Source organism: Carassius carassius, chromosome 35, assembly GCF_963082965.1.
Source record: "Carassius carassius chromosome 35, fCarCar2.1, whole genome shotgun sequence".
NCBI classification, from domain to species: domain Eukaryota; kingdom Metazoa; phylum Chordata; class Actinopteri; order Cypriniformes; family Cyprinidae; genus Carassius; species Carassius carassius.
In genome coordinates this window covers 26,958,370-26,974,087 of record NC_081789.1, presented here as the reverse complement: position 1 = coordinate 26,974,087, position 15,718 = coordinate 26,958,370, and the positions used below count along the sequence as shown (strand labels likewise).

The window sequence follows — 15,718 nt, the reverse complement described above, 5'->3', positions numbered from 1 at the left end:
TGTACATAACAAAATATAATATATATTTATAAAAATATAACTACAATTAAAATGAAAACTGAAAATATAAAAATAGAAGCTAATTCAAAATGCAACCTTAAAAAAAAGAAAGAAAAAAATATTATATATATATATATATATATATATATATATATATATATATATATATAAAATAAATACACTGTTTTACTCTCTGAGACTCCCTAATCACAAGGAGGATTATGAAACTAGATAAAATAGGCAAAATGAAATAGCAAACACAGATTAAGATCATCAAAATATTCACAAAACTGCAATATATATATATATATATGTATACACAACTGTGCATGCATTTAACATCATCGTGTTCAATGCTGCATTCAGTTGTTCGTCTCAGACACATTTCTGCTGCTGTCATTCTTCCTCATCTCTGTGAAGCATGACATGAGTGAGGATTGTAGAAATCAAGGTGAAATGAAAGCTGATAGTAGTTTAGTGAGGACACAGTAAACCTCTGCTTTCTGCGCAAGCATCATGTTCACACGATCGGATTTCGTATCCGATGTCCAGCGCACTTTATTCTCAACAATAAACCCGATATGCATCAGTAAATTAGTTTATCTGAGCTCAAATTTACATTCCTCGAAATAAATTCATAGAGAAAACTTACACAAAAGTACTATAGTATTACTATACCATGTTTTGTGGAGATGTACTACGGTTCTACCATATTATTATTTCAATAACGTTCAGTATCCACAGTATAAGAACATCACAGTATAAAAGCATCACTGTAAACATACTGCTACTATACGTTTTAGCTGTACTACATTTTTTATTTCTTAGTGGAATATATAAGTGACATGCTATTAAAGTACCACAGTACAGCCAACTTGTTTTTTGCACTTGTATATTATAATTTTACTATAAGGTATTTTGAGCTACTATTTCTGTCTACAAAACGCCTGTACAGGAAAAATATTACTTAATGATCAATATTATTTTATAATATTTGAGTGAATACTATTTTATTAATATTCTTTTATTTTTATTATTGTTTTTTGAATTTGTAACTATAAGAAGAAGATTATGATTTTGAATCAAGTATAATACTTTATTATTTTATATTAATGACATAAAGGTTCAATGACCTTTATAAAATTATTATTTAAGACATACCAGGCTTTACAGGGTTAAATGGCTCTAAAAAACATATATATATACAGTATATAAATTATTCAAAGTTACTAATTTACTAGCAATTTCTGGGTTAAATTATTTCTATATCAAGTTGTTTTTATTAAATGTTTAAATAAATGTCAAATTAATTTAATTTAAAGGATTTTTTTTTTTTTTTTTTTTTTACGATGCAAGTAAGAAAACACAGAAATTGCATTAAGAGTGTTCAGTTCAGCACACTGACTTTAATTCGAGCATTATCTGCTTGGTCCATTACAGTAATGATGATTTGTGGCCGACCCCTTTGTATATCCACGTGCATTTATGTTTTTAGTTTCTACAGGTGACAGCTCTGAGAGAAAATGAATGCTTCCAATGAGTTCTTTCCAGAAGTAATTTCAGGACATGATTGAGCATTACTTCAGGTTTCACCCCTCAGCCTCAACATTTTACAAACAGCATCAGAACTCATGCTAAGAGATGCTTGCCGGAGCGGAGGAGTCACTTGAGTCTGATTTCAGTGGGTGTTTTGATTTCAGAGCGCCGCGCTCTTCTCGTCATTAGCGTGTTGCTAGCATGCTAACTGCGAGACGATTACACGTGATGACAGCGGCCAACTGAACCTGCTGTCAATCAAAGCCTCACCTTCCAGGAGAAACGCGGTCTGCGTGCGTGGGGAAGCAATTAGTGATTAATGCACTGATTAGCATTGAAAGGCTGGCTGTTAGCGAGAAGCGTGCGATTGAGACGTGGGTGTAGCCTGTCATCATCTCTGACAGCCGTTTCTGCTCCTACTTGAGGTACGAATGAAATCCTCAGGGTCGGAGCCGTGTCACGTTGAGTGACTGTGCTTGATTGCAGACGAATCCAGGAGCTTTTTGGGCTAGAACTGAGTCAGTATCATGAGACGGTCACAACCTTAAGATGCAAAAATCAGACCAAGAAACGAATCAGCAGTTTGACAAATTGTCAAGTAGGCCTATTGATGACACTTTGGTGATTTCTTCAACAGATCTCAATTGTCTGAAAGTTTTAAAAGCCTTTCTAGCAAGCATGCAGCTGGCATGATTAGCATGTTTCTAGCATGTTTCAGCACATGACTGCTGTTTTAAAACAGTGTTAGCATGTTTGTAACGTTGTCAGAATGATTTAGAACATCGCTAGCATGTTTAAGCATGTTTCTAACATGTTTTAACATTTTGTTAGCACGTAGCTATAGTTTTGGTGTGTCATTAACATGATTAAGCATGTTTTTAACATTTTCAGCATATTGTTCATCTGTTTTTTGCACATTGCTATTGTTGTGATGTGTCATTAACATGATTAAGCATGTTTTTAAAAGATTTTGCAACTTGTTCGCATATTTTAGTTTTGGTGTGTCATTAACATGATTAAGCATGCTTTTCCATTTTCAGCATCTTGTTCATATGTTTTTTGCACATTGCTATAGTTTTGGTGTGTCATTAACATTATTGAGCATGTTTTTAACATTTTGAAAGTGAAAAATTAAAAGTGAGGTGACGTGGCAATTCGTGCTCTGCATTTAACCTATCTTAAGTGCACACACAGTCGGAGCAGTTTAAGCATCTTGTTAGCATATTTTAGCACATCACTATTGTTTTTAGCATGTTTCCAACATTCTTAAGTAGCCTATGTTTAATGTTTTTTTAACATGTTGTAAACATGATTCAGCACATTGCTCTTGTTTTAGCATGTTGCTAACATGATTAAGCATTTTTCCAACTTTTTTTAACATGTTGTTAGCAGGTTTTTCAACATTGCTATTGTTTTAGCATGTTGCTAACGTGATCAAGCATGTTTTTCATGTTTTTTTTACCATGTTGTTAGCATGTTTTAGTACATTGCTATTGTTTTGGCATGCTGCTAACATGATTAAGCACATTGCTAATGTTTTAGCATAATTATAGAATGCAGATGTCAACGGTGATGGTCTGAGGCAGAAACTAAAAAACATTCAACATGTGGTAATTAACTCTTGTTTAAGCAAACTCCCAGCAGAAGAAACTCCAGCTCTACAGCTGTATACCTGCCTCAGACCTCCACATGATCGGCATTCTTTCTGCCCACCGTCAACTTTCCATGGGTCAGCTGTCACTTTCAAAGTAGGACAGACAGCGCTCGAGCTCAGGGGCTGGCCGCGGGTCTGACTGTTGTTTTAGTATGTCTCTCTCACACACGCCACATTCCCAGAACACTAGAGTTGACAACACAAACTCACAATATTATCAGAGACCCCGTTAGACCGCAGCTAAACACAGAGACAAACACAGGAAAGCTGCAACAGCTAAAAAACAATCGTGCCGTTGCTAAAGACACTTGCTGTGGTGTCAGCTGTCATTCCTGCTTCACTCGCTTGATGCCTTCAGGTCCTCATGGGCAGTTCCTGCTCCTGAGCTAAGAAGCTCAAATGTTACTTTGGCCGGAATAAAATGGACATGTTGGGCAATTTCTTTCTTTTTCTTTTCTTTCACTTATTGATTTGCACTGGAGCAATGAAATATTAATAGAAGGTATTTCCTGAATGCTTTAACTCTCTACCAACATGTACGAATACATTTTTATAATGTTTCTAGCATGTTTTAGTGCTTATCTGATGTTTTAACACCTTGCTAGCATGTTTTATACATTGTCATGTTTCTAGCATGGCTTGATGCTTTTCTGATGTTTTAACACCTCACTAGCACGTTTTATCATATTTTGCTAGCATGTTTTAATAAATTTTTATAATGTTTCTAGCATGTTTTGACACTTTTCTGATGTTTTCAAACCTCAAAAGCATGTTTTATAAATTGTCATGTTTCTATCATGTTTTAGTGCTTATCTGATGTTTTAACACCTCGCCACCATGTTTTAACACATTACTATGATGTTTCTTGCATGTTTTAATAATTTGCTGCCGTATCAACATATAACTAGAATGTTTTAACACATTGTTAACATGTTTTAAACTGTTATAATTGTTTCTTGCATGATTTAACACTTTGCATACATGTTTAACACATTACTATAATTTTTAACACATTGCTAGCATGTTTTAACCTATTATATTGTTTACTGCATGTTTAAACACATTACTAGCATGTTTTAGCACATTGCTACCATGTTCTTTGTTTTAACACATTATTAAAATGTTTCTAGCATGTTTTAGATTTTATGCTTGACTGGGTTGTTTTGAAGCTTAAATATGTTGGAAGTTTAGTTTTAAAATCATTTTAGGATGTTTTAAGCATTTTTCTAGCATGTTGTTTGTCTGTTTAAATATATTCACACTGCCATTGTTTTAACATGTTGCTAACGTGTTTAGGGATGTTTCTAGCGTGTTTCAACATGTTGTTAGCATGTATTAACACCCTGCTACTGTTTTAACATGTTAACATGTTTAGGCATGTTTCTAACATGTTGTTAGTATGTTTTAATTAATTGCTAACATGTTTCTACAATATTTCTGACTCTTCCATAGCATTTCTAGCATGCATTTAGGATGGTTACGGCATTTTTTAGCACATTGCTAGCATTTTTAACACTTTAGCATTTTGCATGGCTATAGCATGCTATTGGCACACTGTTAGCATGTCAAGACAACAAAATGATCAATATTGCAATACTGACATATACAAATAAAAGGCATGTGCTTTGTATCTGCTGTTTTCACACTGTTCTCCTTTAAGATTAAACACTCAATCTTACTCTCATTAAGTGTCTAATTGCACTGGCACACATTTCAATTTAACTCCAAAGAGGTCACAGTAGACTACTTTTGGGTTCTTCTGTTTTGTGGCTCAGTAAAACCCATATGTGGCACATGATTTTGCAGCTTCACCTCGTCTGCCTCTCCTTTGTCAACAGTTATTCACCATAGCAGGTCTATACAGCACATAAAATGGTGATTACAAGCCATTTAACTTCCCATTTGTTTAACATTTTTTCAAGCATTCTTTGTATTTTAAGTCAGTTCTATAGGTTTGGACCAACATGAGCGTTGAGTAGACGATGACAGACGTTTCATTTGCAGATAAACTTTCACAGCCACACGTCCTCAGTTCAGTTTCCGAGTGCTGCTGCTACTCTATTCTCCCGCTCCTGAGGGCATTATGATCTTCCTGTAATGTGATAAAGAAAAATACAACTCACTTGTGAGCCTATTTGTTACTGTCTTCATTAAATGATGGCCTGTGAATCACTGTAATGGCCCGTGCGATTTCCTCTGGCTCTAGAGAAAAATGGGGCTTGTGAGAGACGATTCACCAAGTTTGTTTGTCATTTACCAATTATTTCGCTGGGAAGATTCACATTATGAGTCAGATTGGAATCATATTAATGTTGGATATTCTTACCGTCCTATCAAAAGAAGGAGGTCGTAATAAAAAACGTCCTGGCCATCAATCCCACTTTTCTCAGCTGCATCCTGAAATGGCACAATCCTGATTCGGTTTGATAATTTTTGCATTGATTTCCTCGCAAAAGGAGAGCGTCGGACCACCGCGACCCACTTGGATTAATCATGTTTAGTCTTCGGTTTCAACGGCATGCCGCTTTCTGCTTGCCGTTAATAAGAAGCTGTAATTATTCTCATTGGTTGGGATGAACATCATCTGAGACTCTTCTTCCTCTGTGCCTCCACCTGTCTGGGTTTGTTTGATTGTCTGAAAGACCTGACGTGATCGGTGCGATGGAATAGGTTTCTAAGAACAATTAGTAAACAATGGTGCTTTGAAAACATGCTAAATGAATGCTTTTAATAAATACTGTGCAAACAGACTCGTCCTAATTGCTTCTTTCTCCCGACACGCATGTGTACAGACAAACACAAACACGAGTTTCTGCAGGATTTTATGGAATAAAACTCAGGAATAAATTGAAGGGAATAAAATATAGATATAAATGTCTGGAGACCATTTTTTTTTTTTTTTTTTTTTTTAGCAAGATTTAAAAAAATATAAATTCCAACAGATCTCCATTATTTTTTTTTTTTATTATTTGAAAAAATAAAAAATAATAATTTAAAGTAAATTAAATAAGACAATCTATATAATACAATTAATATTTTTGCTTAAACCAAGGTTGTTTAAGAAATATTTTAGGAATTAATTAATAATTAATCTGCAATTATTTACTAGAATAGTGAAATAATTTTACAATTTATAATTTTGGCATTATACTTTTGATAAATTAATCATTTGAAATTATTACTGCCACAATTTAAGTGATTCTTTAATACAATGAAAATCAATATATTTTAATCAAACCGTTATGAAATCATGATAATACAATAAATATTGCAATAATAATTTAATACATTATTTATTTAAGTTTTTCTGTAATGCAGTCACTATATTTTGTCAAAGCAGTACACAATCAAGGTAATGTATCAAATATTGCCATGAATTAATAGATTGTTATTTTGTTTTCACATTTTTTTTTACCAAGGTCAATATATATAGCCATAATAAATTTACTAATTATTAATTTGCAATTATTAATTAGAAAATGGGGGGGGGGGGTTATGTACCTTCTGATTACACTGCGAAAAAATTAATAAAATAAATAAAGTAAAGGAAACAAAAAGAATAGATGAGAAATAAGGTTTTCAATAATTTTTTTGTTGTTATCATTTTCCAATTCAAAAGTCTAAAGATTCTTAAACCGAGATGCATTACTACATTACTTTTATTAAAACATAAAACAGCTCTCCAGTTTTAATTCTCCACTGACAGACATTTGTTCCTGTATTAATCATAAACTTAGTTTATTCATTTTCTTTCTTAGAAAACAAGGTTAGGGTTAGAGGGTTAGAACTACATCTTCATTTTGCATCTGAAATAAATGTATCTTGATTTAAGAGAAAAAAGACAAAAATACAGAGAAAGATATTATTTTTTCACTATTTTAGTCAAACTTTAGCACAGTGGTATCAACATCTGTCAGGCTAAAGCCTTCAAGCTTTGTTAAAAAACAAAACGCAGAAGTCAAAGTGTGATGGCTGTTTTGCTTTGTGCTATAGCCACATAACCCCCAACGATGCCAGAATCCATGTGTGTGTAATTCTGAATGCATCTGAACTGTTTGCCAAGAATAGCTCGACACAAAAGCAGGCCCCAAAGCAATCTGAGGAGTTCAGTGCACTGAAGGTCCTTCTAAATTCACAGAAGCTCTCAATCTGAGTTCATCCAGCCTCTGTGTCTCCACATCTCTGATGATGATGATGACGCATGCACACACTTCAAAATGTTTTCTGGGTACTTTTAATGATACAGGTATGCCGATCAGATGCTTTCAAGCTAACGAAATGCTTTAAAAGTGCTACACATAAAATAAATAAATAAAAGTTTTAAAAACAATTTTCACTCAGAAATTCTTAGTAAATTCCAAAATAATAATCAAAAATACCAGACAACACATTGCAACTTAAACATGAAATTGATGAAGTAAAAAGACTGAAAATGTAATCTTCATCCAAATTAAGCATATTTTCTCATTACAGTAATGTGTCTGGATATTTTACTTTTGTATTTTTTTATTAGATATTTTTTTAATATTTTAAAATATTTTTTTATATATTTTAATATTTATATATACATAAATCAGGTGTTATAAAATATTAATTTTATATATTCATTGTAAATATCACTATAATAATTTAATGAATTATTAATTTGAAATTATTATTGCAACAATTAAAATGATTCTGTTATAAAGCAATTATTATTTTGTTAAACCTGTATAAAAACAAGGTAATGTAATAAATATTAAAAAGCAATCGAAAAAGAACAATGTAATAAATATTGCCATGATACATTATTTATCTGAAATTATTGCTGCCATCATTTATGTGATTCTGTCATTAATATTTTTGGTTAAAGTATACAAGATCAAGTTCATGTAACAAATGTTGGCATAATAAATTATTATTATTTGAAATAATTGCTACAATTTAAGTGATTCTGTTATACGGTATAACAAATATTGCCATTAATAAAGAGAATTCGATTTTATTCATGAATTACAGTAAAAATAATTTGTCATGAAAATGTTAAATTAAATGATTCTATACTAAAATATATATATATTTATTTAAACCATTCTACAGTGAAGGCAATATAACAAATATTGCCATATTAAATTAATTTAATACATCATGGTTTTTCAGCATCACAGTACAGAAAATTAAATTTATTTAATTATATATTTTTCTTGCATTACAGTAATGAGAATTGTCATGAATATATTGCAGACAAATCTTAATGATCCTACACTGTCAGGACATTTGCTGAAACTGACCCACATGGGGTCATTTTTAATGATATACCTGCCACAAATATTCATAAGAGTTTCAGATTTTCCTCATGAAACGGCTCAATTGCGACTGCATTTGTCCGGTCGCCCGCTGCATGACTCTATGCATTAAATTGCAGACGAGTTCTGCAATATGAAACATGAATCATGCATTGCTTAAGTTCCTGTTACACAGATGATCGCATTATGCAGCTATCACTGCATTAAACTAATGGCTCACTGCATTTTCTCAAAGACGGCCCACGAAGAGCCCATTAAAGATGAACCGAAGTACAGTATGCCTTTTCACTGTGACACGGATTGCAACATAACCTTTGCAACCTCGTAAAGGTGATTGATAGGAGCAAAGCTACATCTTTTATGCCAAAGAGTAGCGTTAACCTTTTTCCTTGAGTTCAGTCGGTAAGAAACGCTGGGGGTTCAAGGACAGTAGCTCAAGAGCCGCTGTTCTGTGACATGTTGGAGATATCCAACTTCTCCCGGTCTATGAAGATATCTGGGTCACATTTCACCTCAAAATCAACAGAAAATAAGATCATATTTTTTGCATAAAGGTTTTTATGAACTTTCAAGATTTTTTTATGATGATTAACTACAAATTTTAATGACTGCAATTTTCGTTACTCATCCTCAGTACCTTGAAATGTTTTATAAATATTAATAAATTTAATTTAACACCACACATACTACCGATAATGTATCTGGAAACACTTCGATTTATTAGCCAACATGAACTAACAAAGAAAAATACTTCTAATGCATTTATTAATCTTAGTTAATGAAAATGAATTAATAAAATCAAAAGACGCATTTGTTAATATTATTGTTTTACTTACAATATGGTAATATTAGCTATCATTTAATGAAAATGAACTTGAACTTGAACTAATGAAAAATATTTCTAAAGCATTTATTAAGCTTAGTTAATGTTGAATTATTAAAATCTAAAGATGCATCCATTAATACTGTCAGTAACAATTTACAATAAGGTTGTAATCCTTGATTCATATATTAGCTAACAAAAAATTTACAATCTAAAGCATTTATTAATCATAGATCATGTTATTTTCAGCATTTAATAATTCATCATTAAAATATAAAGTTGTTTTTGTTATCAGTAGGTTATCAGTAACACTTTGAAATAAGGTTGCATTAAGTATTTAATGTTTTAGAAAATATACTTCTAAAGAAATTATTAATCTTAGTTAATGTTGATAAATTAATAAAATCAAAAGTTCCATTTGTGAATATTATCGGTAACAGATTGAAATAAGATTGCGTTTGTCAATTTATATATTTAACCTAAACTAACAATAAAAAAATACTAAAGCATTTATGAATGTTTTTTTCCCCAACAATTTAATAATGAATTATTAAAATCAAAAGTTAAAATATCGGTAACATTTTACAAAGTTGCATTAGTAGTCATTATTAACTACATTAGTTAAAATGAAGTAACAATGAAAACTAAGTCTACTTATAATCTTAGTCAATGATAATAAATTTAGAGATAGTAAATTATTTATTAATGTTTTTTTCAACAGTTTAATAATAAATTATTAAAATCAAAAGTTAAAATATCGGTAACATTTTACAAAGTTGCATTAGTAGTCATTATTAACTACATTAGTTAACTTGAAGTAACAATGAAAACTAAGCCTACTTATAATCTTAGTCAATGTTAATAAATTAGGAGATAGTAAATTATTTATTAATGTTTTTTTCAACAGTTTAATAATAAATTATTAAAATAAAAAGTTAAAATATCGTTTTTATCGGTAACATTTTACAAAGTTGCATTAGTAGTCATTATTAACTACATTAGTTAACTTGAAGTAACAATGAAAACTAGGCCTATTTATAATCTTATAGTCAATGTTAATCAATTAAAATCAAAAGTTGCAGTTATCGGTAAATATCGGTAACAATTTACAATAAGGTTCCATTTGTTAAACCATACATTAGTTAACATGAACAAACAAGGTAAATACTTAACGCATTTATTAATCTTATTGTTAATGTCAAAATTCACTAATACATTATTAAAATCAAAAGTATCTGTTAGTATTATTTACAGTAATTGACCTGAGCTAATATGAACAAACAAATAGTTGTATTTTTATAAACTAGTCTTAACAAAGATGAATACTGTAACAAACTTTGTTCATTGCTAGTTAATGCATTAACTGATGAAACCTTATTGTAAAGTGTTACAACAAACATTACAATGTAAGTAATAATTATTATTTGCCTTAATATAATGAGATTTGTTTATTTAATTCCGGGATTGTTTTGGTGTGCAAATAATCCCACAATTCCAACAATTTTAATGGTCCTAAATAAGGCTTAACTCTTTAATTTTTTAATTTATAAAAGACTTCTTTAGTAGGATTTTGAGGTAAAATATGACACATTCTTAAGAGTTGTCATGAGGTTCAACCTGATTCTGCAGGAGACGCTTATTTAAGAGCAGCTTGTGTCCTTCTGAAGTGTGATTGTGACTTCAGCAGGAAAGCACTGGAAAAGGCCTAATCAATGAAAGGGGCTTTACAGCAGGGTCCACATTCCCTCGAGGCTTCATCCAAAGCCCAGATTAGTGTCTGGCCATTCGCTAATGTGGGCTTTCTGCCTCTGTGCGCATGGATAAAAAGCGTCCAGCAACTAAACTTAGACCGGGTTACAAATCCCCGGACAGCACAGGTCATCAGGTGGACATGAAGGTTACTCATCAAGTGTCTTTTTTGATGACACAACAATTACTCTGCGGTAGGTGCATGGCTGTCCTTGAAGCCTTAATATGGGTCAGTTTCTGACCACCCAGAGGTCAAAGGTCACTATGGTCTAAATGGCACAACAAGTGTTTTCACGACTGATAAAAGGGTCTGACCGAACAGGTCAAGAGACTAGATTTAACTATTAACCAGGTTTAACTTTAACAATTTTGAGGAACAATGATCAGACTTTTTAAATTCAGAATTTATATATACATTTTTTTTTGATACATATGTTTTAGCTGTATAACCCATCTCTACCCAAAGTAAAGTGCACACAAGCTATCACTTATTTATTAATTGCTCCAATTTTGTATTTCTCCCCATATAGGAGCTTCTGTTGCTAATCCATTTTCAGCTCCTGGATGAAGAAAGATCTGCTGACAGCTTATACAACCTCCACGACCCCCAGCAGCTGATAACCGTTTATCATTAGGTCAAACACTAGCACTGGGTGTAGTGCCCAACAGAAGCGCTGATGTATAGTTTCAAGCCTGCGTCCGTCTAATGGCTTCGCTCTGTGATGATCTAATGAGAGACGTGTTTAATTTGGTTCAGTGACAGAGCAAAACTCTCCCCTGTTGAGCCAGAGCACTCGGAGATCCCGCTTTTGACCAAATTATGTCAAAATGAAACATTGCTTGTCATTGTTTTCATAACAGCAGAATAAAGCGGACACTTTGAAGTCAAGCTGGGTTATGAAAGAAACAAAGTGTGAAAGAAACAACAGCCAAGTCAAAAACTGTCTCAGATTGTTTAGATGAGAAAAGATGAGGCCATAGGCCACTTGTCACAAATAAATTATAAGTGGCAAAACAACTAATGATTCCAAAGTCAGCGCTGCTGCTGTTACAATCAGTGCTTCTCAAAACCAAGAGATCAAGAGAAATAAAACAGGATTTAAAGGAACAGTTCAGCTAAAAAAATTACAATTCGCTTAAATGTGCCCACCCTGTTTGTTTCTACATCAGGTTTGGAGAAATGTAGCATTGCATCAGTGTCTCATCAATGGATGCTCTGCAGTGAATGGGTGCCGTCAGATTGAAGAGCTGATAAAAACATCACAATAATGCACAGCACTCCATCAGTTCACATCTGGAAATCCAGCCACATATTTGTTTAGAGCTGTTTAAACGCTGCTTGATCTGTGCAGATTTCTCTCCTGATTCAGACCAGAACACTTTTTCACTGGAGGAAGTGATATTGTGGATTATGGACTTTAGGAGTTTAGCCAGAAGCAATGGTTTGAACTTAAAAACGTCTTAACGCTGGATTTGTTTCATCTTTTGTCTTCTCCAGATGTTAACTGATGGACTGGAGTGCTGTGGATTATTGTGCTGTTTTTATCAGCTCTCATTCTGACGGCACCCATTCACTGCAGAGCATCCATTGATGAGACACTGATGCAATGCTACATTTCTCCAAACCTGATGAAGAAACAAACTCATCCTTGGATGGCTTGAATGTTTAAACTCACTGCAAACTTTCATATTTGAGTGAACTATTCCTTGAGTCATATTAACCATTCCTGGTTGAACCAGTCTGGATCAATTCAAAGAGAAATAATCTTTTGAGTCCCCTTGTGATCCTGTCAGCCACAGCCAATCAGAACAGACTGAAGCAAGATCCCCAGAGATCCTACATCAGCAATTGACAATATGACAGATGACTCCCTGTTCATCATAATAATTAGGGTGATGTGGCATGAGCGATGATTCATAACACGGGCCTTTTGAAAGAATGCAAATAACTAGTAAATAACTGAGAATTATTACATCAAGCATTGCTGTCTCTGTTACCATCACTTCCTCTGTTTATCCACAGCTCACACACACACACATGTGCTCTGTAGACTTCAGCCATATTATACAAGGCACTTGTTTAAAATAAAAACAAATATTTGAATGTTAATTGTAATGTCATGTAGCCTAAGTATCTTATTTCAGCAAAACAAAGATTTCAACATTATTATTATAATTAATATTTTATTCACAAAGAATGTTACAGCAAATAACGCCACTGAGTGTGTTATAACATCTGAATTAACTCGTTTTTCCAAAAGTATATATATACTATATTAATATATATTTAGCGAATAAAATATTATTTTACACAAATGAAAGTATTTTTTCAGGTCCAAGATCAGGTAAGGATATCCTTACAGTAACAAATTTGCGTTTGATTTAACATTATTTATTATAATACTTAATGTTAAATGAAATTAACTGAGTATTGATAGCTTTATTTCGTAATAAATGTTGGTGACGTGTTGTCATGGCGCTGTTTTTGTTGAGGTTGTTCATAACAGCGATTTACTTAGCAATACCTTCGTTTTTACCAACAACTTTTCACGATTTTCTGTCTGACTCTTAGTTTATTCGAACTAAACATATAAAATAATGTCGTGTGAAATAGTTTTTACCTCATTTCTGATCTCAGTGTGTTTTCAGCACCTTGGACAAGAGCGCGAAAATTTCGCGCGCTGGTGAAATAAGGCGAGTATTTTATTTTATTTATTTATTTATTTATTTTTATCTTTTTGCGCGCTACTGCTGACCTTTAAAGACAGCAAGGAGTGAGTGTTTCTTCTTAGGTATAAAAAATGCTAAAATGCTTTTTAAAAGCTTACCTTATTTTAACTTACCAATTATCTTAAAAAAAGCGCGTGCAGGCGACACAAGAAGAAAAACAAACAAACAAACAAACAAAAAAACAGCGACACTAACACCTGTTCTTGCAAACCACACACACACACACACACACACCATCTGACAGCGTTCAGAATAACAGAAATCGGATCGCTTGGCATGTATATTGTGTTAAAGTATAACGCCTTTATCAACAATAAATATGTTTCTGACTTAATTGCGTAATTTATCACAAACATCCGTCAAAATATGAATCTTTCCTCAATTAATGCACTCGTAAAAATAGACAACTACATAATTTAATTGTCATAAAAAAAACTAACCCGTTCATGAATCAGTGTAACACGAAATAGCTACTACAAACAATTAGCTTGATTTGAGACGTGTTGTGTGTTTTTAATTTGATTTTGGATACTATACAATTAAAGACTTCTTCATGATTTCGCGAGCAAATAATTTAAAACTTTTTTTTGCATTTTAATTGTCTGTAAAAGTAAAATCAGTCGCAAGATAAAATAACAAAAGCAACTCACTTACATGTGAAACTTCGCTTCTGTTCAGCTGTGTATGTGCAAGCGTTCACACATTTCCTCTGATCAACAGAAAGAGCCACAGGAAAGCCATCATGAAAATCCCCAGCAATACAAACAAGTTGCGCATATAATGTTCCAAGTTTAGTCTGAAGTGAATCCACGCGGTGAAAGACCCTTAAATCCGCCTTTTCACATCATCCTGAATCAGTCTGAATCAGTCCTGCCTTGTGCAATTGATCCGCAATTCCCAATCACACACACATACACAGAGAGAGACTCCAGCGCATGAAGTTGTGGCTCTGTTGGAAAAGCAGAGCTGTATGTTGATGTGTATCTCAGACTGAACTGATCTGAGAGCAGCAGAGAGCCAGTGCTTCGATGTTCCTCCTCCTCCACGAACACCATCTGCTTTTAGCCGCTTGTTCTGGCAAAAACTGAATAAAGTGCATCATGTTTTGTCATTTGGGTTTGTAATATATGGCCTAGGCTATGTTGTTTTTTCTCCTCCCTTTGAAATAAAGCGCATTGTGTCCTTAATGCTCGGGATTTGAGAGTTAATACAGAAATGTCATGTGTGCATGGCTTTTTTTATGTAGAATGAGATACGCACTATGCATGCAAATGCAATTTTAATAATTTTTATAAATATATAGGTGTATAAATACAGTGCATTAAATGGTTTTGCTCACACATATGGACTGGAGAGAAAGATAATTTGTCTAAATAGATAAAAAATATATGCGTGACTTAAGTTTTTTTGTGTGAAAAATGTGGAATATGAGTTCATAACTCCATCTGTTGGTCGGAGAAAGCATCGAAGGGTAGACTATGGTTGTTTTTCAAAAATCTAGCGAGTGACCTAATTTTAATTATGCATGCATGTTCTTTAATTCAAATATCATTGCGAAAGATGCATCGTTATTTAGTTTTAAATTTACATTGAATAGTTTAAATACTCAGTGTAGAAATGTGTTGCTTGCATCTTATATTATTGAGTAGGCTTTCTTGTGTGTGAAATTGAAATGTACCTATTGCAAATAAGGGGCCAAACAAACTTGTGATCGTTACACAACAATTTTCACATTTATGGTAGACTTTTGACCACAGTTTCATGTGATCTGAAGTTTTTATTTATAGTTATGGTAGCTAGCTGAATGACTCATAATTCATAGCTTTTATGTTAGCATATTAATGAGACCATAATAACACAGCTGGATTTTTGATGATGTAAAACCAGCAACATTACAGCAGTTGTTTTAAAGATATTTGTATCGTTTGAATATAGAGAATA

At 32.8% G+C, this 15,718-nt stretch overlaps 1 protein-coding gene across 1 annotated transcript in view; it reads right to left on the bottom strand.

Moving 5' to 3' along the window:
* scn5lab (sodium channel, voltage gated, type V-like, alpha b) overlaps positions 1 to 14,723 on the bottom strand; it is a 143,337-nt gene extending 128,614 nt beyond the window's left edge. Inside the window, exon 1 of the mRNA XM_059525275.1 lies at positions 14,432 to 14,723. The gene's annotated coding sequence lies outside the window, so the exon portion shown is untranslated. The remainder of the gene's footprint in view (positions 1 to 14,431) is intronic.
* Between the last annotated feature and the right edge of the window lie 995 nt (positions 14,724 to 15,718).